Genomic DNA, 15,000 nt, shown 5'->3' with positions numbered 1-15,000 from the left:
ATAGATGTCTTGTAATGCACTGTTGAGGAACCTGTGACCCAAGTGTTTCATTCATTGCATAACTACACCGTAGTTGTGTATATGATATGTCAATAAACCTTTGAAAATCTTGAAAGGGATGTGCAAAATAGCCATAATATACAGTCTTTAATGAACTATTAGTAGAGAATAACGAGTAATGAATATACTTTATTACTCGTTCCCATTCATGTCAATTGCAGATACATGTTTAGTCTTCTCAAGCACCAACTATCAAATATCTCTCCTGATTGTTGGCACTTGACAATCACCTTACCTGAATTTTACTCAGGTGTAACTAAAGTCTGATTTAAGGGTTGTTTATATTTCACATAATTAATCAGAATCTGCAAAGTAACTCAAATAAATGCAGTGGAGTAAAAATACCAGGTTAACCTCTGAATTGTAGTGGAGTAGAATTACAAAGTAACAATGAGCTGTCATGTGGGTATATATAGCGATTTTCACCCATTTATTAATTATAATAAATAATATATAATAGTTTTACATTTGATAACGCCAATGTGTTTAATACTGGCAACTTCTAATTGTGGGAAAAACGAAAACGTTCAGTAGAGACGTCCCATAGAACATTTGGCGAAACACAATAGCCAGCATCCAGCATGTGTAGTTCTGGGGGGGGCGTTCGATTCCAGTTTTGGATAGTCTGGCGTGGTTTCGTTCCATTTCACACATCTGTTTGACGCTCTGCGTAACCTTACGGGGGACTGTAGTCCTAAACGATAGCTGGGGATTATGGGTAGTGTAGTGTCTTCGGCCATCCTAAACTCAGAAAGGTTGACAATCGCAATGACGCTCGAAATGTCCCTTATAGGCCTACGTCTGTTTCCGGATATTTATTTTGAAATTCAGTCCCTGACGGACGCCAAAAAAGCCAGAAATTATGGAATTAAACCAATAAATCACTTCTTCTTCTTCTGCTTTGGGTTTACTGGCAGGCCGCAAACCACTTCCCGGCGTATACTGCCACCCGAAGTCCCCGGCCGGAAGTCCCCGGAGTTGGGGACTGGCTTCAGTAGAAGCTGCTGGGACTCCCAGCAGCTTCTACTGAAGCCTTCTGATTAAATCGCCAGAACGCAGACACCTCCTCATCTCCACCGCTCCCATGTTTTATTTTGTGTTGCCATTCTTTCACACACAGTGACGTCACGAGCTATCCACAATGCAACGCGCGCCATATATATATATATATATATAAATACGCCATTTTCCTGGAGGTGCTAATATCCTGGAGGTGCTAATATAAACAGCTAGCTAACGTAGCCAGGCAGAGCGCACTAGTTTTTTTTTCTGAATTAACGACCGAAGAAATCGCTGCATGTCTTCGGATTACATCTCTGGACTTGAGGGGTGTGCTCTAGGTCGTTACCAGCGTAAACTAGAGCTGTGTGGGTTGTCCGATTGCCCTTACAGACTGCCTGCAGATGTATGGAAAAACGACCCTCGAAAGTGGCCTTCGGTCGATTTTGGCAGCATCTACGTCTAATTTCTGGAAACACCAGGTGAATACCCCACTTGTCACAATAATATTATCATGCCAATGCATATATGTGGTATTTTAGAGTTGACTATATTGATTAAGGCAATAGACTATGATATTCTGGTTGCACCTGGTGTGAAATGGCGGATACCGGAAGTACGGTGTCGCCCTCGGCCCAAAACCCGTATGTGTGTGTGAAAGAATAAGTTAGTCTCTCTGCGTTGGTGCGTGGGGCTAATGCTAATGCCAGCAAATACAATGGCGGCTTCACAAAACTTTTCAGAGTTTTACGGGGCGTGGTTTGCAATCCGCCCAGCCAATTGAAATTGGTACTTTGTTCTACCCAGGATAGTACCACCTCTCTGGCAGGCACTAAAAAAGGGGGTCAAAGTTCTCGGAACTAAGTTCTCTTTTTGGTGTGAACGCAAAATTCCAGGCAATACTATATCATCCATCCATCCATCTTCTCCCGCTTATCCGTGGTCGGGTCGCGGGGGTAGCAGTTCCAGCAGAGAGCCCCAAACTTTCTTTTCCCTGGCGACATCAACCAGCTCTGACTGGGGGATCCCAAGGCGCTCCAGGCCAGCGAAGAGATATAATCCCTCCACCTGGTCCTAGGTCTACCCCTTGGTCTCTTCCCAGCTGGACGTGCCTGGAACACCTCCCTAGGGAGGCGCCCAGGTGGCATCCTAACTAGGTGCCCGAACCACCTCAACTGGCTCCTTTCGACGCGAAGGAGGAGCGGCTCAACTCCGAGTCCCTCCCTGATGACCGAACTTCTCACCTTATCCCTAAGGGAGACACCAGCCACCCTGCGGAGAAGAAAACCCATCTCGGCCGCTTGTATCCGCGATCTCGTTCTTTCGGTCATGACCCATCCTTCATGACCATAGGTGAGGGTAGGAACAAAAATGGCCCGGAAGACCGAGAGCTTTGCCTTCTGGCTCAGCTCCCTTTTCGTCACAACGGTTGCGGTTAAAGCGACTGCAGTACCGCTCCCGCTGCTCCGATTCTCCGGCCCATCTCACGCTCCATTGTTCCCTCACTCGAGAACAAGACCCCGAGATACTTGAACTCCTTCACTTGGGGTAAGGACTCATTCCCTACTTGGAGTGGACAGTCCATCGGTTTCCTGCTGAGAACCATGGCCTCAGATTTGGAGGTGCTGATCCTCATCCCAGCCGCTTCACACTCGGTTGCGAACCGATCCAGTGAGTGCTGAAGGTCGCAGACCGATGAAGCCATTAGAACCACATCATCTGCAAAAAGCAGTGGTGCAATCCTTAGTCCACCGAACTGCAGACCCCCTCCCCCATGACTACGCCTCGAAATCCGATCCATGTATATTACAAACAGGATTGGTGACAAAGCGCAGCCCTGGCGGAGGCCAACCCTCACCGGAAATGGGTCCGACTTACTGCCGAGGACCCGGACACAGCTCTCGCTTTGGGAGTACAGAGATTGGATGGCCCTGAGTAGAGACCCCCTCACCCCATACTCCCGCAGCACCTCCCACAGTAACTCCCTGGGAACTCGGTCATACGCCTTCTCCAAGTCTACAAAACACATGTAGACCGGATAAGCGTACTCCCAGGCCCCCTCCAGGATCCTTGCGAGAGTAAAAAGCTGATCCGTCGTTCCACGACCAGGACGGAATCCGCATTGTTCCTCCTCAATCTGAGGTTCGACAATCGGCCTGACCCTCCTTTCGAGTACCTTAGAGTAAACTTTCCCGGGGAGGCTGAGTAGTGTGATGCCTCTGTAATTGGCACACACCCTCTGATCCCCCTTTTTAAAAAGGGGAACCACCACCCCGGTCTGCCACTCCTTCGGTACTGTTTCCGACTTCCACGCAATGTTGATGAGACGTGTCAACCATGACAGTCCCTCAACACCCAGAGCCTTCAGCATTTCCGGGCGGATTTCATCCACCCCCGAGGCTTTGCCACTGTGGAGTTGTTTGACAACCTCAGTGACCTCCCCCCGGGAGATTGGTGTTGATCCCCCGTCATACTCCAGCTCTGCCTCTAACATAGAGGGCGGAGTTGTCGGGTTCAGGAGTTCCTCAAAGTGTTCCTTCCAACGCCCTATCACTCCATCAGTTGAGGTCAACAACGTCCCATCCTTACTGTACACAGCTTGGATGGTTCCCTGCTTCCCCCTCCTGAGGTGTCGGACAGTTTTCCAGAACAACTTTGGTGCCGCCCGAAAGTCCTTCTCCATGTCTTCTCCGAACTTCTCCCACACCCGCTGCTTTGCCTCGGCCACGGATGAGGCTGCTGCCCTTCGGGCCTGTCGGTACCTTGCAACTGCCTCGGGAGTCCCCCGGGATAACAAATCCCTGAAGGCCTCCTTCTTCAGTCGGACGGCTTCCCTGACCACCGGTGTCCACCAGGAGGTTCGAGGGTTACCGCCCCTTGAGGCACCTAGGACCTTGAGACCACAGCTCCCCGCCGCGGCTTCGGCAATAGAGGCTTTGAACACCGACCACTCTGGTTCAATGTCCAAAACCTCCACAGGAATGCCCGAAAAGCTCCGCCGGAGGTGTGAGTTGAAGGCCTCCTGAACTTGGGCCTCCTCCAGACGTTCCCAGTTCACCCGAACTACACGTTTGGGCTTACCAGGTCTATCTAGAGGCTTCCCCCGCCACTCGACCCAACTCACCACCAGATGGTGATCAGTTGACAACTCTGCCCCTCTCTTTACCCGAGTGTCCAAAACATACGGCCTCAGGTCCGATGATACGATAACGAAATCGATCATGGACCTTCTGCCTAGGGTGCTCTGGTACCACGTACACTTATGAGCATCCTTATGTTCGAACATGGTGTTTGTTATGGCCAATCCATGACTAGCACAGAAGTCGAGTAACAAACCACCACTCCGGTTCAGATCAGGGGGGCCGTTCCTCCCAATCACGCCCCTCCAAGTGTCTCCATCATTGCCCACATGTGCGTTGAAGTCTCCCAGCAAGATTAAAGAGTCCCCTTCAGGAGCCCCATACAGGACTCTTTCCAGGGTCTTCAAGAAGGCCGTATACTCTGAACTGCTGTTGGGTGCATAAGCACACACAACAGTCAGAGTTTTCCCCCCCATAACCCGCAGGCGTAGGGAGCCTCTCGTCCACTGGGGTAAACTCCAACAACGAAGCACCTAACCGGGGACTTGTGAGTATCCCCACACCCGCCCGGCGCCTCACACCTTGAGCAACTCCGGAGAAGAATAGAGTCCAACCCCTATCCAGAAGTAAGGTTCCAGAGCCGACGCTGTGCGTAGAGGTGAGCCCAACCAGATCCAACTGGTAACGCTCCACCTCCCGCACAAGCTCCGGCTCCTTCCCCCCCAGAGGGGTGACGTTCCACGTCCCCAAAGCCAGCTTCTGTCGCCCGGGTCTGGTCCGTCGAGACCCTCCGCTTTCACTGCCACCCTTCTGGCAGCGCACCCGACCCCATCGATGTTTCCCGTAGGTGGTGGGCCCGCGGGACGGAGAAGCGGAGGTGTTGCCCACGTTGCCTTTTCGGGCTGGGCCCGGCCGGGCTCCGTGGCAAGCCCGGCCACCAGACGCTCGCCGACGAGTCCTCCTTCTGGGCCTGGCTCCAGAAGGGGACCCCGGGCTTCCTCCGGGCCGGGTATCCTCACTTCTTCTATATCACACATTTATTTATTTAATGATCATATCATCTTTCGGGAACTATTCATTTGATTTTTTCAACCATGGTGAAGACGGAATCGACAAAGCTCTGCGCGGCGGAGGGAGGCCCGGGAGAATCACCGAAATCGCCTGACAAGGAACAACACGAGGAGAGCAGTGTCCCGGCTGACATGGTGCTAGCCGCCCTTGAGACACTCCGCAGAGAGGTGGCTCAAAACAAAAAAGAAATTTGCGCCACGATTGATTCCCGGATTGAGACTGTCACTGAGAACCTAAAAAAGGAATTCTCCATTATGAAAGGGGACACGCAGACAGCATTGGCGGCAATCAAAGCTACTATGCTAGCACACACGGAGGCCATCAAGGAAGTTGAAGGTGCCTTAACTCAACACTCAGATGACATCACCCGGCTGCAAACCGAGGTGGCTCGCTTGACGGCCGAGACTGCTAAACTGTCGGATAAATGTGAGGACCTGGAGCGACGTAGCAGGAGGAACAACATCTGCATGATTGGAGTCCCTGAAGGGAAGGAAGGCACACGTCCCAGAGGGTTTATTTTGCAGCTACTCACCGACCTCTTATCCCTGGATCAGAAGCCGCTGATCGACCGCTGCCACCGATCTCTCCGACAGCGTCCCTCCGACGGACAACCACCTCGCCCATTCATCCTGAGGCTTCACTATTATCATGCCGTGGAGGACATTCTACGCAAACACACCGGCTCTGGAAACCTGATATACCAAGGCAAGCGAATCCAGCTATTTCCTGATTATCCACCGACTGTGGTAAATCGCAGGAGGGAGTTTACTCCGCCAAGGGAAATCCTGCGTAACAAACCGGACGTCAGGTACGGGCTTCTCTATCCAGCTAGGCTCATCGTCACTCACGGGGGTCAGCAGCACTCTTTCACCGACCCTAAAGCTGCACTGGATTACGCCAGGCGCCACTTTGGGGCTCCCGAGGCACGGCCGAAGGCGACACCCGACGGATGATCTATAAACATTTAAGAAATACATGGCCTGGGCTGGCTGTTGATATAGGTTGGTGTACTTATCCTTTCCCCGCGTAGGCCTATATATATTTGTATACAATTCAACTTTAATTTGTCGTTTAACGTTTAATCGTCAGCCTATTTGGAGCAATTTCATTTTTCATTTCTTAAAGTATTATTGAAGCATTTTTTCAGAGCTCTTTCTTCTGCTTTGCTAAACTGTTTTTTTCCTAAGTTCACTTTAAGGGAGATGTTTTGGAATATTATATTTAACTGGGTCTTTACTCAGGGCTTTGATGTGCTTAAAGGTCTGATTGAGACGTGTTTTACTGCAATTCTTATTAGCCATCTTTCAAATGAGCTCACTTTTTGTTATATGCTTATGTGTTTTCCATACTCTAGTTAGATTATGTAAACAAGCTGCAGAGCTACCAGTTATGTGTTAGGAGTACTATAGATAGTAGGAGCTTTTCGCCTCCGCACCGGAAACCGCAAGGTTTTCTTGCCTGCCGTCTCCATCGTTTGGGGATGGGGACCTGGCCACGGGACTTGGGTGAGTTGTTGTATCGTTGTCTGTTGAGGGTATGTTTGTATATTTGCTTTTATTGTTTTTTGTTTTTTTCTTTGTTTGTGTTTTTTTTCTTTTTTTCTCTCCACTTTGCAATTGCCTGGGCCACTGCACTTTCCAGTTCGTATGGGATAGATGGCGGATAATGGTGTGACTCCAGATAGACCTAACTCCACACAATTCTTGTCCTGGAATGTAAAGGCTATGAACAGCCCTGTCAAAAGGTCAAGAGTTTTTTCTCACCTCAGAAAGTGAAATGCAGATTTCGTTTTTTTACAGGAGACACACTTACGCATCAAAGACCACCATAGGCTAAAAAATCAACATTATAGTCAGGTCTTCCACTCAGATTTTGACTCCAAAGCCAGAGGTGTTGCAATCCTCATAAATAAGAGGATACATTTTTACACCACTAACATTATTTCTGACAGAAATGGGAGATATTTAATTATTACTGGTATGGTTTGGCAAACTCCTGTTGTATTGGTGAATGTATATGCTCCCAATTTGGATAATGCTGCGTTCTCTAACAGCTTGCTGAGCAAAATCCCATGTCTTAACACCCACCTTTTAATACTGGGAGGGGACTTATTGACCCATCCTTAGACCGCTCTTCTCCCACCACGTTCTCTCCGTCCACTATGGCAAGGTCATTTTCTGACTTTATGTCTCTGAATGGCCTTGCCGACCGCTGGAGATATAATAATCCTCAGTCTCGTGATTACTCCTTTTTCTCTCATGTACATCATTCCTTTTTGACTATTGACTATTTTTTCATTGACCATAAATTGCTGCCCAAGGTTACCTCTTCAGAATATTTACCAATCATCATCTCTGACCATGGTCCTTTAACTCTGGACATACTGTATCTCTGTCTACTCAACCTCGTACACCTTCACGGTGGAGATTCAATTCACTCCTGCTCTCTGATGCCAAGTTTTGTAGTACAATCTCCACTGCCATTGATGACTTTCTGTTTTCTAACAAGACAAGCTCCACCTCCCATTCTCTCTTATGGGAGTCGCTCAAGGCCTACCTCAGAGGGCAAATAATCTCTTATGCCTCTTATTTTAACAGGACCCGTAGAGCTAGGCTGGACGAGCTCTCTAAGACGATACTTGAGTTAGACCGCCAATATGCTTCGACCGCGTCCCCAGATCTTTACAAACAGCGCCTGAATCTTCTATCTACTCAAGACGTTTGGGTTAGGGGTTACTCAAGGGGAACCTACTATGAACATGGCGATTGCTCGCGCACCAATTAAAACGCAAAGCAGCCTCCCGATTAATTCCTCAAATTCTAGACTCCTCTAACAACTTGACCTCTGACCCAGCACAGATTAATGATGCCTTTAAAAGTTTTTACTCTACCTTGTATAAGTCGGAGATGCCATCAGACACCACCAATATGACTCAGTTTTTGGAAGAATTGATGATTCCCTCAGTTCCACCTGAGGTTGCGGATGACCTCGATTCCCCTCTCACTCTTGATGAGGTTATGCAATCCACCAGGTCAATGCAGAGCGGTAAGGCCCCAGGACCTGACGGGTTCCCTCCTGAATTCTTGAAAAAATGTGATGCTAAGTTGGCCCCTCTGCTTTTAGCCATGTACAATGAATCGCTTGGTAATGGCTCACTTCCACCCACCTTGACGCAGGCTTCAATAGCTCTCCTCTTAAAAAAGGATAAGGACGCGACTCTGTGTAGCTCTTAAAGGCCGCTCAGTCTCCTTAATGCTGATGTCAAGATACTGGCTAAGGTCCTTGCACGACGGCTGGAGGTAGTCATACCAGAAACAGGCTTTATACAGGGGAGATACTCATTTTCGAATATACGTACACTTTTCAACATAATTTACTCTAAGCAACCCTCCACCCTTCCTGAGGTGGTCGTCTCTCTTGATGCCGAGAAGGCATTTGATCGGGTAGAATTGGGATACTTATTCTCTGTCCTTAAGACATTTGGATTTGGGAACACATTATGCTCTTGGATTCGCCTTTTGTACTCTTCTCCCCAAGCTAGTGTATGCACCAATGATACTTATTCAAGCTATTTTGCCCTTGGACGTGGTACACGACAGGGTTGCCCCCTATCCCCTATACTGTTCGCACTGGCTATTGAACCTCTTTCTGCGGCTCTACGTGCCTCTACCTCTTTCCGGGGGGTGACAAGGGAGGGCAGGGAACATCTCTTTATGCAGATGATTCACTGCTTTACATTGAGAATCCGGTCGCCTCTTTGCCCTCTGTTGTCACAACTCTGGACATCTTTGGCTCTTTCTCCGGCTACAAGCTCAATCTTCAAAAGATGCTTCCCAATAAACACAACTGCACTACAGCTCTTACAATCCGATCTGCCCTTTAAAATATGCCACTCTGGTTTCACCTATCTTGGAGTAAAAGTAACTCGCTCATTGTCCGCCTTGTTCTCTGCAAACTTCGCTCCCCTCCTTGTTCAAATGAAATCAGATTTCCAGAGATGGGCTAACCTACCTCTATCGCTGCGAGGCAGGATAAATGCTGTCGAAATGAATAGCTTACCAAAATGTCTGTATTTGTTTCAGACAATCCCACTTTATTTACCTAAATCCTTTTTTAAATCTGTTAATCAAGCTGTCACTACATTCATCTGGGCAGGTAAGGTGCCCAGGGTCAGTAGATCCCTACTTCAACAATGCAAACTAAGTGGAGGTCTTGCGCTGCCTAACTTCTTGTACTGGGCAGCAAATGTTCAAAAACAACCATTCTGGCTGTGTGCTCCAGATGTGCCATGGTGCCACCTGGAGGCTCACTCCCTCACCTCGACTTCGCTACCTGCTCTTATCTGCTATTCTCCCCAGTCAAGCCTCTCTTGCTTTACTAGTAATTCCATAGTCCTTTCTACGCTGAAGATTTGGTACCAATTTCGCAAGCACTTTAAGTTTTCCTCTGCATCCCTTCAGGGTCCAGTCGATATGAACCATCTCTTCCCCCCATCTTTAATGGACGGTGTTTTCTCTCTCTGGAAAAGGAAAGGCATAAGGTCATTCCAAGACCTTTTTGTAAATGACACTTTCCCTAGCTTCCAGACCCTGGCTTCTAGATTCTCTTTACCAGCATCCCATCTTTTTCGCTATTTTCAGGTCAGGCATTTTGTCTCCTCCCATTTTCCTAACTTCCCCACTCTCCCTCCCAAACAATCCTGGGATGACCTCTTGAAATTAATGCCAGGAGAGAGGGGGTCTATCTCCAAAATCTACTCGCATATTATGTCACTAGATACATACTCTATGAGCAAAACTAAAATGGCTTGGCGGCAGGAATTGAACTTGGAACTACCCGAAGACTGGTGGGATAGGGCAATTGACAGAGTGCGAACTTCCACCTCATGTGCTCGCCTTGGGCTCATACAGTTTAAAGTTTTACATAGATCACACTTTTCCAAATCCCGGCTATCCAAAATATACCCCAATGTAAATGACAAATGTGACAGATGCCATATCCCCCTGTGACCTTAGTCATATGTTTTCCCACTGTCCCAAATTGAAAACTTACTGGCAATCAATCTGCAAAACCCTCTCAGATGTTCTCAAGACCACCCTGAAGCCATGCCCCTTAATAGCCATCTTTGTTGTCCCTGCAGATTTGTCCTCATTAACCTCCAAAGAAGCAGATATTGTCTCTTTCACAACCCTCTTGGCCCGTCGCAGGATTCTTCTCAACTGGAAGTCCAAACATCCTCCCTCTATTTCTGCCTGGCTAACAGATGTGATGTTCTTTCTTAAGCTTGAACAAATTAAGTGTTCCTTAAGTGTCTCAAAGTGGCAACCGTTCATATATTTTTGTAATGCCCTACAAAAGCTCCCCTCAGATGAGGATCTATAACTTAATACTGGCATAAACAATACATTGCCCTGTATAGGAGGTCATGATGTGGTCCAGGCAATTTGCAAATGTTTGCAATTCTATCTCATTATTTAATTTTATCTTGTTCATTTACATTACATTACATTACATTACATTACATTACATTACATTACATTTAGCTGACGCTTTTATCCAAAGCGACTTACAATAAGTGCGTTCGACCAACAAGATACAAACTTGAAGAAAACAGAATCATATAAGTACATCAGGTTTCATAGAGCTAAAACATTTCAAGTGCTACTCAACTGGCTTTAGATAAGCCAGTCCTTTATTAGTATATAAGTGCTTTGTTAATAGTTCTATCGCTCGAAGTGGAGTCGAAAGAGATGAGTTTTCAGTCTGCGCCGGAAGGTGTGCAAGCTATCTGCTGTCCTGATGTCAATGGGGAGCTCATTCCACCATTTTGGAGCCAGGATAGCAAACCCACGTGTTTCTGCTGATGGGAACTTGGGTCCCCCTCGCAGTGAGGGTGCAGCGAGCTGTTTGGCTGATTCAGAGCGGAGTGCACGTGCTCGGGTGTACGGTTTAACCATGTCCTGGATGCAGGGGCGGATCTAGACAAATATTCATGGGGTGGCAAGAGGGTGGCAGGAGATTTTGAGGGGTGGCATCCCCTGACAGAAGTATATGCTGATTTAAATCGCAATCATATCAATCAATTAGGGGTGTAACGGTACACGTACCCGTACTGAAATTATTCAGTACGGGCCCTTCGGTTCGGTACACGTGTGTACCGAACGAATATAGCGTTAAACGTAAACAAATTGAGAACATGAACAACTTTCTGGAAGTAATCTCAGGTATATATCATAGAGCGACCAAGTAATTTCATTGGACGAGAGGCATACTATGAGAGCTGGTCACAGGGATGCGTTCAAATGTAGTCAGTAATTTGAGGAACTGTCGAAATGGCGAACGCAGATAAAGTTGAGCTGAAAATCCTCCAGCATCATTGAAGTCTCCGGTTTGGGAACATTTTGGTTTCGTAGTTACGTACAAGGATGACGGACAAAGACAGGTGGACCGAACCAAAGCTGTTTGTCGGTATTGTTCAACTAACATTGGTTACGCGGCTGGCAATACATCACACTCATTTGAAAAGGCATCACCCGAATGTGAATATCGCCGGTACCAAAAGAAAAAAGACTGAAGTGCAAACCCAACTCCCACTAGCATTTAAGCCTCCACCACTCGCAGAAAGTTCAGACCGAGCCAAAGCTATTACAAACGCCAAGTATCCTTATGTTGCCATGTTAGCAAAGCGCTACCTGGCTGTGCTACCTCTGTCCCTAGAGAGGGTGTTCTCCACAGCAGGAGACATTGTTAGTGCCAGCAGATCTGCCATTTCAGCAAGCAATGTGGACTAGTTAATCTTTCTTTAAACAACATGAAAATACAATGACAAGCAAGTCCTAATGTCAAGCTGGCTGCTTAGGTACTAGTACAGTTCAAATACAGATTATTTCAGTTCATCGAAATGCTGCACCTTAATGTTTATTTGACTATATTTTGTATTTATTTGAATACATTAGTCACAGTTTAATAATAATTAAAAAAATGTTTTTAATGTTTTGTGATAATTTTCTCTGCTGTACCGAAAACGTACCGAACCGAACCGTGACCTAAAAACGAGTTACGTACTGAACCGAAATGTTTGTGAACCGTTACACCCCTACAATCAATGTTAACTTGGAAAGCCACAATATTCACATTTTAACTCAATCACATAGGTGATATTATTGTGGCACATCAGTAAAGCCTTACATATAAGGTGGCAGACGTAATTTAATGAATTTTAACTGAACAATAACTGAATGAGTTTGTCTCACTCTTAGACCAGCAGGGGTTCCAAATCTATGCAGACTGCTGCAATAAGTACATTAATTAACTGTCTCATCGATGTTTGTCTGAATGAATATGATACTATTAACAATCATATTATTCCTATAAGCTGTCAATCACTGTTAATAAATAATAATAATAATAGATTTAATTTGTTAGCGTTTTTACAGGTGCTCAAAGACGCTTTACAGATATAGTGAATAACTGTTATGATTCACATATTCATTTATTATTGAATAAACTATATTTATTTTTTGGAGGAGTTAATGATGAATGTTCATCAAGATGCTTGCTCACCCTCCTTCAAATTTGAAAAACAAGTAATTATATCATTATTGATATACAGTTACAACCTTGACTTTACATCAGAAAGAACAAACATTAAAGAAGTGACTAACTGCATCAGTTAGGGTTAAAAAACGTGTATTCAGCTAAAACATCGCTGCAGTTATTATCCAGTGGAAGGTCCTTACCTACTGGCCTAGTTCAATCAAAGTGGTTACTTTCTGTTGGCTGGGCAGTGTAGTTTTACACACCGTCTTATTTTACTTTTTCAGGACTTACAATTGTTTTTGGGGGGCAGACCCCCTCAAAGAAAAAAATATATACACGCATACAAGGTCATCATCTTAACAGTTTGTTATTCTCATCGAGTCATCCGTGAGCAGAGCATCAAGTTGGCATGTCTATTACAGCTGAATGCGGCGATTACTATTTTGTTCAGCAAAACGCCTCACAAACTTATTAAGATCAACAGCTGTAGTGCGTTTTGATTCAATGCTGAGTGCAGCCAAACTGACATTCTCTTCTCTGTCATTGTAGACCGCAACTACCTCATTGCTTCAGTGCTTGGGTCCGAAAGGCTTCTCGTTTTGCGCCGTCCCGTTCAAATGAATTCGCCACCAATCATATTTCCACTCTCGCGCCAGGACCGGGGGAGGGGTTACATGACGTGCATCTTGTGCTGCATTCACTTGCACTCGGACATTAGAGACTTTCTCTCATAAATGTCCGATGAGCAACAACTTTTCTTTCAAAACAAAGATGCCAACTGGGGTGGCAGCTGGGGTGGCAAGGCTATTGTTTAGGGTGGCAGTTGCCACCCCATGCCACCCCGGTAGATCCGCCCCTGCCTGGATGTAGGAAGGGCCAGATCCATTCGCAGCATGGTACGCAAGTACCATTGTCTTGAAGTGGATTCTAGCAGTTACCGGAAGCCAGTGGAGGGAGCGGAGGAGCGGCGTGGTGTGGGAGAATTTAGGAAGGTTGAAGACCAGACGAGCCGCTGCATTGTGGATGAGCTGCATTTACTGTATTGATTTGATTCATTCATTTTTGTCCTCTTATATCTCTATCCCTAGACCCTGATCTGATTTAACCTGAACAAATCTCTATGCCTTATGCAACAGATTTCTCTAATGTATACATAAGTATTACAGTCGTTACTGATGTTATTACCATGCACTAGTGACCATTTTATTGTGTTTTTTGTTTATTTTAGTTTTTGCTATTGTTTGTATCACCCTCTCTGTTGTGGGTGGGGGGGGGGGGGGGGGGAAGTGTACTGTATGTCTGTTGTTTGTACTGTGATGTAATAAAATGCAAAATCTGAATGAAAAAAAGTACTCCGGTGTGAACACGCCTATTGGTGAATGAGTGCTGCGCAGCCAGAATGCCTCGGAACCGGAAGCTGCGATACACTTTGGTGGCTACCATTAGCAGCTAATATAAAATCTCCGATTTTTACATACAAATGTAATTATGGATTATCAATAATTTTTTCAAAGTGACAGACACATTGGATTAACCTATGGATTAACCTTCAGCCGCATTTTTATCGTTTTAATGCCATTGAACACGACTTTTGATCAGAATAACAGCTACGGTGGGACAATCTCCCGTGTTTGTTCCGTAATGCTATACGTGTTATGATGTCTGTGTTTGCTTCCCCTGTCGCGAGTTCTGATCGCTCAGTGATGATACTAATACCTATATAATCTGTGGAATCTCAGCTTTAATCTGATATCTTGTATATGCAGTTACAATAAGTTTCGTATTGTCAGTTAGCTGAGTTTCTTCCCGTTAATCTGGTATGACACATTAATAGGTTTTTAAATATTAAGAAGCCCTGAGACACAGTTTCGTGAAAAACAAAACCTGCAGCCCCCTCTACCGGGGGCTCTCGGGCTTAACAGGTTAATAAAGTTATGACTTAGTCCCAGGCACAACAGTTGTCGTGCATGAATTGGATGATGCACTATTCTTGGTTGTTTTTTTAGAAAGTATAATATATAGTAAATACAGGAACTAAAACAAGTTAAGAGGAATCATGTACACCAAAGAAGTGAATTGCATAATTCCTCAGAAAACGAGATGAAGAACATGACAGATGAAATGTGATAGGACGGAGGGTTAAACTGTAGCTCAGGTGTAATCCTTCCCTTCTCACTGAAGCTCAAACTCAAACGTCTAATGAGGGCGAGGTGTCATGGCGCCATGTGTCAAGAGGTCAAAAGATCAAACG

At 46.0% G+C, this 15,000-nt stretch overlaps 1 protein-coding gene across 3 annotated transcripts in view; it reads left to right on the top strand.

Moving 5' to 3' along the window:
* The window catches only part of myo7aa (myosin VIIAa), a 137,110-nt gene that overhangs the window by 6,036 nt on the left and 116,074 nt on the right, over nucleotides 1-15,000 (top strand). The gene's annotated exons all lie outside the window — the stretch shown is intronic.

Source organism: Gymnodraco acuticeps, unplaced genomic scaffold, assembly GCF_902827175.1.
Source record: "Gymnodraco acuticeps unplaced genomic scaffold, fGymAcu1.1, whole genome shotgun sequence".
NCBI lineage: Eukaryota > Metazoa > Chordata > Actinopteri > Perciformes > Bathydraconidae > Gymnodraco > Gymnodraco acuticeps.
Note: the sequence above shows the minus strand (reverse complement) of the source record. Positions and strands in the feature narration are given on the sequence as shown.